This window comes from Gossypium arboreum, chromosome 8 (genome assembly GCF_025698485.1).
Source record: "Gossypium arboreum isolate Shixiya-1 chromosome 8, ASM2569848v2, whole genome shotgun sequence".
In the NCBI taxonomy this organism is placed as follows: domain Eukaryota; kingdom Viridiplantae; phylum Streptophyta; class Magnoliopsida; order Malvales; family Malvaceae; genus Gossypium; species Gossypium arboreum.
The window spans coordinates 4,295,939-4,304,380 of record NC_069077.1 but is presented as its reverse complement, the minus strand read 5'-3'; the positions used below and the strand labels follow the sequence as shown (position 1 = coordinate 4,304,380).

Below are 8,442 nucleotides of genomic sequence, written 5' to 3'. Positions count from 1 at the left end.
TTAATTTCAAGTTAAATTAATAACATATGAATTATTATTAATTACATAAAATTATAACATCTTAACTTGTAAACATCTATAGGATAAATTTTATCATAAATCAACTATAACTTTACAGTATCTTAAATTTGATTCCTTTGAACAATATTGTCCAGCAAGCATAAGAACCTCTTTTTCCAAAAGCTTCAAATTCTATATATATATATATATATATATATATATATATATATATATATATATATATATAAATTTGATTCTTGATTTTATGTTACTTGTTCTTATCATATGTATTATAATTTTATTTTAGTTTATGCTCAAAACATAACTGTATATATACATATGACTTTATCCATACACATATGTCATTTGCCTCTTCAATAACGTTACTTTGATAACAAAATCTCTCAGAAAGAGATTTAAAAACCTAGCAAATTTGATAGAACAGACAAATTGGCATAAAATTCAATAAAAGTTTCATTCACTAGCATTTCGAGAGTCAAATTTTATGATTAGCATCTATAGCTTCAATTGTTTCAAGAATATCACATTTTTCTTCCACAAAATGGCATTCAAAGCCTTGAAGTTGGTTGCAATTTGCAAGAGGTTCCCTTCCAATGAGAATTGCACGCCGAGTCTTTTCATCGATTGATTTTATAAAAGTCTTCATCCTTGCCTTTCAATATGTCTAATTGGATCCATCCAACATGGGGTTGTGATAAACCTCAAAAGTAACATATTTTAATCCTATGCTTGGCATATTTTTGGATGATTTATCATAAGATTTAGTGGATTTGATGCTCCTAATCCTTTAATTTCCTGTTTTATATCCAGATGAGCATAGGAAAGCGAAAAGTGCAAGAAAAAGGCCAAAAACGGACAAAATGGGTTTATTTCAGTGCTTCACACGGCCTGGACACTTTCACATGGGTAATCCACATGCCCGTGTGAGACACACGGGTAGGCTAGACGCCCGTGTGTCATGGCCGTGTCAACTTAAAACCATGTCAGAATTACACACGGCCTGAGCACCATCACACGATCGTGCCACACTGCTGTGTCCCTGTCGAGACCTATTTAATTCTACTCGGAAAAGTCTAATTTTAGGCTATTTTTGGGCATTCGAAAGTCTATTTAAACACACGAGAAGAGGATCAAAGGATAAGGGGTAGAAGGTAGAGAATACTGGAAGATAGCCATCGGAATCAGCTCGAAAGCAGGATCTACTTCAAGACTGAAGATCTCCATTCAATTTCCTTAAAAGTTCTTTGGGTTTCTTTATGTTTTGTTGTTTTCCCAATTTTGAGATGTTTTCCCTCATCGTTATGAACTAAACTCCCTAAATATCTAAGGGAGATGAAACTTAAGACAAATCTTATTACTATTTGAATTATATGATAAATACTTGTTCTTATTCTTAATTATGTGTTCTTAATTCTTGCTTTAATATTTCAGGATATTAATTCAAGTCTGATGTGCCTATTTAGTAGAGCAAAAGTCCCTGTTTAAGAGTAGATCTAGCATAATTAAGCGGAGTTGAATGCAATTCTAGACATAGGACGACGTAAATCTGTCGGATTAGAGTCAAATCTAATAAGGGAATCCATAGATCGAGTTAATGCGATAATAGGGATTTTAATTAGAAAGAGATTTCAATTAATCAACCTAGAGTCAGTTGTTTTTAGTCTTGAGAGAGATATTAACATAAATCAGGGACTTTTGCTCTACTGAATAAGCACATCAAACTTGGATTAATATCCTGAAAACATTAAGGCAAGGATTAAAAACACATAATTAAGAACAAGAACAAGTATTTATCATGTAATTCAGATAATTAAATAAAAAGATTCGTCATAGGTTTCATCCTCCCTAGGTATTTAGGGAGTTTAGTTCTTCATGTAAAAGGAAAACATCTCAAATTTAGAAAAACAGCAAGACATAAAAAACCCAAATAAACTTCGAGAGAAATTTGAATGGAGATATTCAATCTTGAAATGGATCTGCTTCCAGGATGATTTCAACGGCTTTCTTCGAGTAATTTTTGTTTTCTTCTCCGTGTGTCCTTAGGTCTTCTTATAGTGTGTTTATATAGAATTTAGAATGCTCAGAAACCCTAAAAATTAGCTTTTTCCGCGTGTTTGGGAAATAGGGAGTGATATCAACACGAGCAGGACACATGGGCGTGTGACCAGCCCGTATTGTAACGACACAAAATTCGTGGGCATCGAAAAAGTACATTATCGGGCCTCCATCTTAGCGAAACAAAGACAAATCGAAGAAAAATTCATCCTAATAGTAATATGAGAAAATTACTTAAACACAAGACATAATTCAGGGATTTTCTGATAACCATATAAATAATCTCCCTACACTTAAGATGTATATTGTCCTCGATGTACGAAAATAGATAATCACAGTAGAAATATAAATATCATAAGAGAGGAAGAGAATTGAAACTGCCCTGAATATTGATGAAATTCCCAAAATAGTGAAAAGCAGAATTGTAGATAAATGTAGAGGTAGTGCAAAATTCTGAGCAACTGATAAGAAGATAAACACAATACTGAAGAGGATTAAGAGGGTTACTTGATTAGAAACAAACATAATAATTAAAATAAAGTTCAAAATATAAAAACAAAATAAAAATAAAAATAAAGATAAAAATAAAAAAATAAACACAAAGATAAATGAACTCAATGGTCCTCATCATCAGATTGAACAATGTCACGAGCCAGTGGCGCTGAAGGAGAAATATGAAAATGCTGCTGCAATGTGGCATAAATACTGTCAAACCTCTCAGCACAGTACTGATAGAAACTGGTGAATTCCTCGTAGGATACTCCTCGAGAGCTAGCAGCAGAGGGAGTGTGTCGGTGACTCGATGGTGGAGGCTATGGTGGGTTCTCGTGATAGGGAGGAACATCATCAGTGAAGTCCTCTAGGTCATGCTGAACGTCAGACTGGACTAGTCTGTACTGAGGGGGGTCCACTCCATGTCGCCGCTCGATCATCCTCATGTGGATCATACTCGAGATGCCCTGAAGGGACATTTGACCAACTAGGGTGAGTGTCGAGGACTGTTCCGGAGTGTTGAGAAGATCGAAGTGTCAAGCGAGGCGAGTCACGTAAGGACTAGACAGATGGGGCCCCTCTCATGGCGGTCAATATGATGGCGGAAAGATAAAGCGATAAAGTACGACAAATCCATAATATGGCCGTAGGCCATGCTCCACAAGAAGTATGCGTCATGCGTGCTCACGACTCCAGTGCTCTCTCTCTGTCCTATCAATGTGTGAGCGAGGAGTGCGTGAATATATCATAGGGCCGGAGAGAGAGAAGTCGCCTTCAAGCGACTTGCGTCATATGGAGTCTGGCCACCGGTGAGATCGGTCCAACAACGCGAAAGCGAGTGATAGATGTGTCGATAAAGCTGAAGGAAGTCCTCGGCAAACATGAACTCCTCTGTGTAGAGTCTCAAAGTAGCACCAAACTTGATAAACCGTAATTTATACATATTTTTATCCCATGCTTAACATGTTTTTGGATGATTTCTCCTTAGAATTGGTGAATTAGATGCTCCTAATATTTTAATTTCATGTTTTATACTTAGGTGAACTTAGGACAGTAAAAAGAGCGAGAAACGGGCCGAAAATAGAGAAAATGGGCCAACATAAGAAATCAACATGGCCTGGACTTCCTCACACGGGTAGACCACACGGTCGTGTCAGTTTGGCAGAATCGAAACACGACTCACACGGGTAGACCATACGCCCGTGCCTATTTAACATCCTTGACCACGGCTTGAAGCCTATCGCACACGGGCGTGTCCCTGTCGAGCCCAAGTATAGTCCTATTTGAAAAATGCCACTTTTGAGGGCTTTTAGGCATTGTAAAACCCTATATAAACACCCTAGGACAAGAGGAGAAAGGGACGCAGGGTAGGAAGGAAGGAATTACTCGAAGAAAGCCGATTGATCCATCTCAAAAGCCGGATTCACCTTCAAGACGGAATATCTCCTCTCAACTTCCCTTTAGGAGTTTTGGGTTTTCTTTATGTTTTGTATTCATTATTCTTCTGAGATGTTTTATTTTATAATTATGAACTAAACCCCTAAATACCTAAGGGGAAAGAAACCTAAGATGAATCTTGTTATTATTTAATTCTTGCTTCAATATTTCAAAATATTTTTTCAAGTTCATGCGCTTATTCGGAGGAGCAAAAGTCCCTGTCTAAGAGTAACTTTGACATAAGTAAGCAGAGTTGATTGCACGCCTAGACATAAGGTGACAAGATTTTGCCGAATTAGGGTGAAACCTAATAAGGGAATCCATAGAATGAATTAATGCAACACTAGGGAATTAATTAGAAAGAGATTTCAATTAATCAACCTAGGGTTAGAAATTGTTAGTCTCAACGGAGATAATAATATAACTTAGGGATTTCTACGGATCAAGTCAAATGAATAAATCGTCCGATTTAGAGTCAAATAACAAGTGAAGTCTAGGTGGATTTTTCCTTGGGTATTGTCTTAATCGATCAGTTTTTCCTAAAAGTATTTTCCCCAATTTTCTCTCTGTGCACCTTTAGTTTAGATAATTAGTTTAGATAAACAAATTTCTTAATTTTTAGGCTAGATAATAACAAGAAAGTAATTACTAGTACTTTTAGTTCTTTTGGATTCGACAATCCAGTCTTGCTAAAGCTATACTACTGTTCGATAGGTACACTTGCCTTTTATCGTGATAATAGTTAGTTTCAAGAATGATTAATTATAAATATTTAAAACCTATCGTGAATATCACATATCAAGTTTTTGGCGCTGTTGCCGGGGAACTAAGATATTAGGAACACTCAATTTTTATTACTTTAGCCATTTAACTTTATTACAATTTAAATTTTGTTTTGATTTTATGTTACTAAATTCTCTTTTTCCTTCTTTTGGCAAGTTCTTATAGTTTATGACTAGAAGAAACCCGTCAGGACCATTACTCTTTGACGGTGAGATCGAACGAACAGTTCACAAAAACCAAAGAGAAATAAAGTAAAGCTTAAGATACACAGAAGAAGAGCAAGAGGACGATATTCAAACCACAACCGAGGAGATGGCTAAAAATCGGGAAAACCCGATACCTCTTGCGATTGCTGCTGATCTAGTAAATTAGAATCCTACTCCACGCACTATGTATGATTATGCTAAACCTACTTCAACAGGAACTGAATTGAGTATAGTTAGACTTGCTATTGCTGCAAATAATTTTGAATTGAAACCTAACACAATTCAAATGATACAACAGTTTGTTCAGTTTGATAGTTTGCAGGATGAGGATCCAAATACTCATTTGGCGAATTTTTTGGAATTCTGCGATACTTTTAAAATTAATGGCATTTTTTATGATGCCATACGTCTTCAGTTGTTTCCCTTTTCGTTGAGGAACAAAGCTAAACAGTGGTTGAACTGGTTACCACGAGGGTCAATTACTACTTGGGAACAAATGACTGAAAAGTTTTTATTAAAATATTTTTCGCCGGCTAAAACGGCTAAATTACGTAATGATATCTCTTCTTTTGTGTAGATAGATTTAGAAACAATTTACGATGCATGGGAGAGATACAAGGACCTCTTAAGAAGATGCCCTCACCATGGGTTAGCACTCTGGCTACAGGTTCAAACATTTCACAATGGCCTGAACCCCTCGACTCGACAAATAGTTGACGCAGCCGCTGGTGAATAACAAAACAACTGAAGAAGCTTACGAATTTATAGAAGAAATGTCACTGAATAATTATCAGTGGAAAGTTATGAGGACAAAACTGACGAAAGCAGCAGGCGTTTTTAACTTCGATTCAGTCACTATGCTCTCAAATCAGGTAGAACTTTTCAATAAGGAAATTGGTAGTTTACTTAGTTCTCCACAGGTACAGCCAATGATGAGATGTGATTCAAACGGAGGAGGAATATATACAAATGATCCAACATTCAAAACGAAGGATGAGTATACACAAATGATCCAACATTCAATCCTAGCACCGAGGAGGAACAAGTTCAATCTATGGGTAATAATAATTCTAGACCTCAAAATAACCTATACAGTAATACTTATAATGCAGGTTGGAGGAACCACCCCAATTTTTCATGAGGAGGTCAAGAGAATCCAAGGTCACAAGATCCTCCAAGTTTTCAACAACCTCCTTACCAGTAGGAAAAGAAGTCGAACCTTGAAGAGATGCTCACAAAATTTATCTTGGTGTCAGAAACTTGTTTTCAGAATACTGAAACAGCACTTAAAAATCAACAAGCGTCAATCTAAAGACTCGAAACTCAAATAGGACAGCTTGCCAAGTTGATTTCTGAACGACCACAAGGTAGCCTGCCAAGCAACACTAAATCTAACCTAATGGAGCAACTCAATGTGATTACTACTCAAAATGGGGAAGGATTAGTTACACCTGAACCAGAACCAAGGCAAGAAACTGTGGTAAGAAAAGGTAAAGGTGAAGCAGGCCACAATGAGTAGAAATCGGTAAGTGCAGAATACAAACCTCGTGTGCCCCCTCAGACAAACAATTTGGTAAATTTCTCAAACTATTAAAGAAATTACATATTAACTTACTGTTTATTGAAGCTTTTTCACAGATACTGAATGCAGTCAAATTTTTAAAGGAGCTTCTAGCAAATAAAAGGAAGTTAGATGAAGCGTCGCATGTGGAGCTAAACGCAGTTTGCTCAGCCATTCTACAGAATAAGCTGCCCAACAAATAAAAAGATCCAGGGAGTTTTACGATTCCTTGTTTAATTGGTAGCTTAGATGTTAATAATGCGTTGGTTGATTTAGGGGCTAGTATTAATGTCATACCTTATAAAATGTTTAAGCAACTAGGTCTTCGGAAACCCAAACAAACTAAGATGAGTATTCAATTAGCAGACAAAACTATTAGATTTCCTAGGGGTATTATTGAATATGTACTTGTTAAAATTGACAAATTTATATTCCCAGTTGATTTTGTTGTTCTAGACATAGAAGAGGACAGTAACACTCCTTTAATTTTAGGAAGGCCCTTTTTAGTAACTGCCAGAACAATTATTGACGTTGGCACAAGTGAACTCATACTTCGTGTGGGAGATGAAACAATCACCCTTCAAGCTCGTAATTCGAGTAACACATTGAAAATTGAAGGTGATTGTACAGATCGTTCTACTAAAACTGACCATATGGTGCAACCTACTTTCCAGGAAATAAGTTTGAAAAGCATGCATGAGCCATGTTTAAGCAACAACAAAGGACCCATCTATGAAGAACGGAGGCTACAGATTGAGGAATTAGATGAATGGCGTACACAGAAACTGAGAACACTCGATAGACCAAAACCAAGCCAAGATGAACTCAATTTCTCACCAAATCAACTTAAGGTTGGAGACAAAGTACTACTAAATGTAGCAGATCCCCGTATTGCTACTACTGAACCTAATGGTCTTACGGTACTTAGCATTTTCCCATTCGGTACAGTCGAGGTAATTCATACCAAATTCGACACTTTTAAGGTAAATAGTACCTATCTGAAACCTTATTTTGGTAAGAATGATAGCAGGAATGAGGAGTGTGAATTCCTCGCACCACCTTGACCACGCAACAAGAGAGGTAAGTCGAGCTTAAACTATAAACAAGCGCCTCTCGGGAGGCAACCCGAGCACTAACATTATTAACCAGTTCATTCTTTTTCTTAGTGTTTTCTGTACAGGAAGAGTAAACCAGTGCGACATGGCCGTGGGCAAGACTGCCAAATCAACACAAGCGGGTGACACGTCCGTGCCTACAAGCTGTGGTTGAAACTGAGAAATTAACACTGGCGTGCGATACGCCCGTGCCCAACACCCGTGGTCGACACTGTCAAACTAACACGGGTGTGGGCCTTCATACAAGGGTGTGGGAGAAACGAATAACATCGCACATGGTCGTACGATACGACCGTGCAAACCACACGGCCGGGACACATGGGCATGCCTTCAGGCCGTGTTAGACAATAAAAGTTCATGATACACACGGGCTAAACTCGAACCACACGGGCGTGTGACACGACCGTGTGGCCCAAGTCTATATATTTTAATTTTATTTCCCTTCATTTATTTTATTATTTTTCATACTTCGCTTATATTTATGGTTATTTTCGAATTATTCCTTAATTCTCTTCCAAAGTAGTGTTTATTTTCTCAGAATCAAGCCTTTCATTAGCCTTATTTACAATTCCTATTTTTTCTCTTCCAAGGATTTCATCCGAAAATTCAGGGCAGTTTCATTTTTCTCCCTCTATCTTTTGATATTCTCTTTACATCACTATTATATATCTTTGTACATTGAGGACAATGTACATCTTAAGTGTGGGGGGAATATATATATATCTATATCAGAAAATCCCTGAATGTTGTCTTATTCTCATGTGATCTTATC

At 37.0% G+C, this 8,442-nt stretch overlaps 1 non-coding gene across 1 annotated transcript; it reads right to left on the bottom strand.

Annotated features, from left to right (window-relative positions):
- Positions 1–5,538: 5,538 nt before the first annotated feature.
- Positions 5,539–5,645, bottom strand: LOC128280213 (small nucleolar RNA R71). The gene has a single exon (XR_008270394.1). It is a non-coding gene; the product is annotated as a small nucleolar RNA R71 (small nucleolar RNA).
- Positions 5,646–8,442: the final 2,797 nt, after the last annotated feature.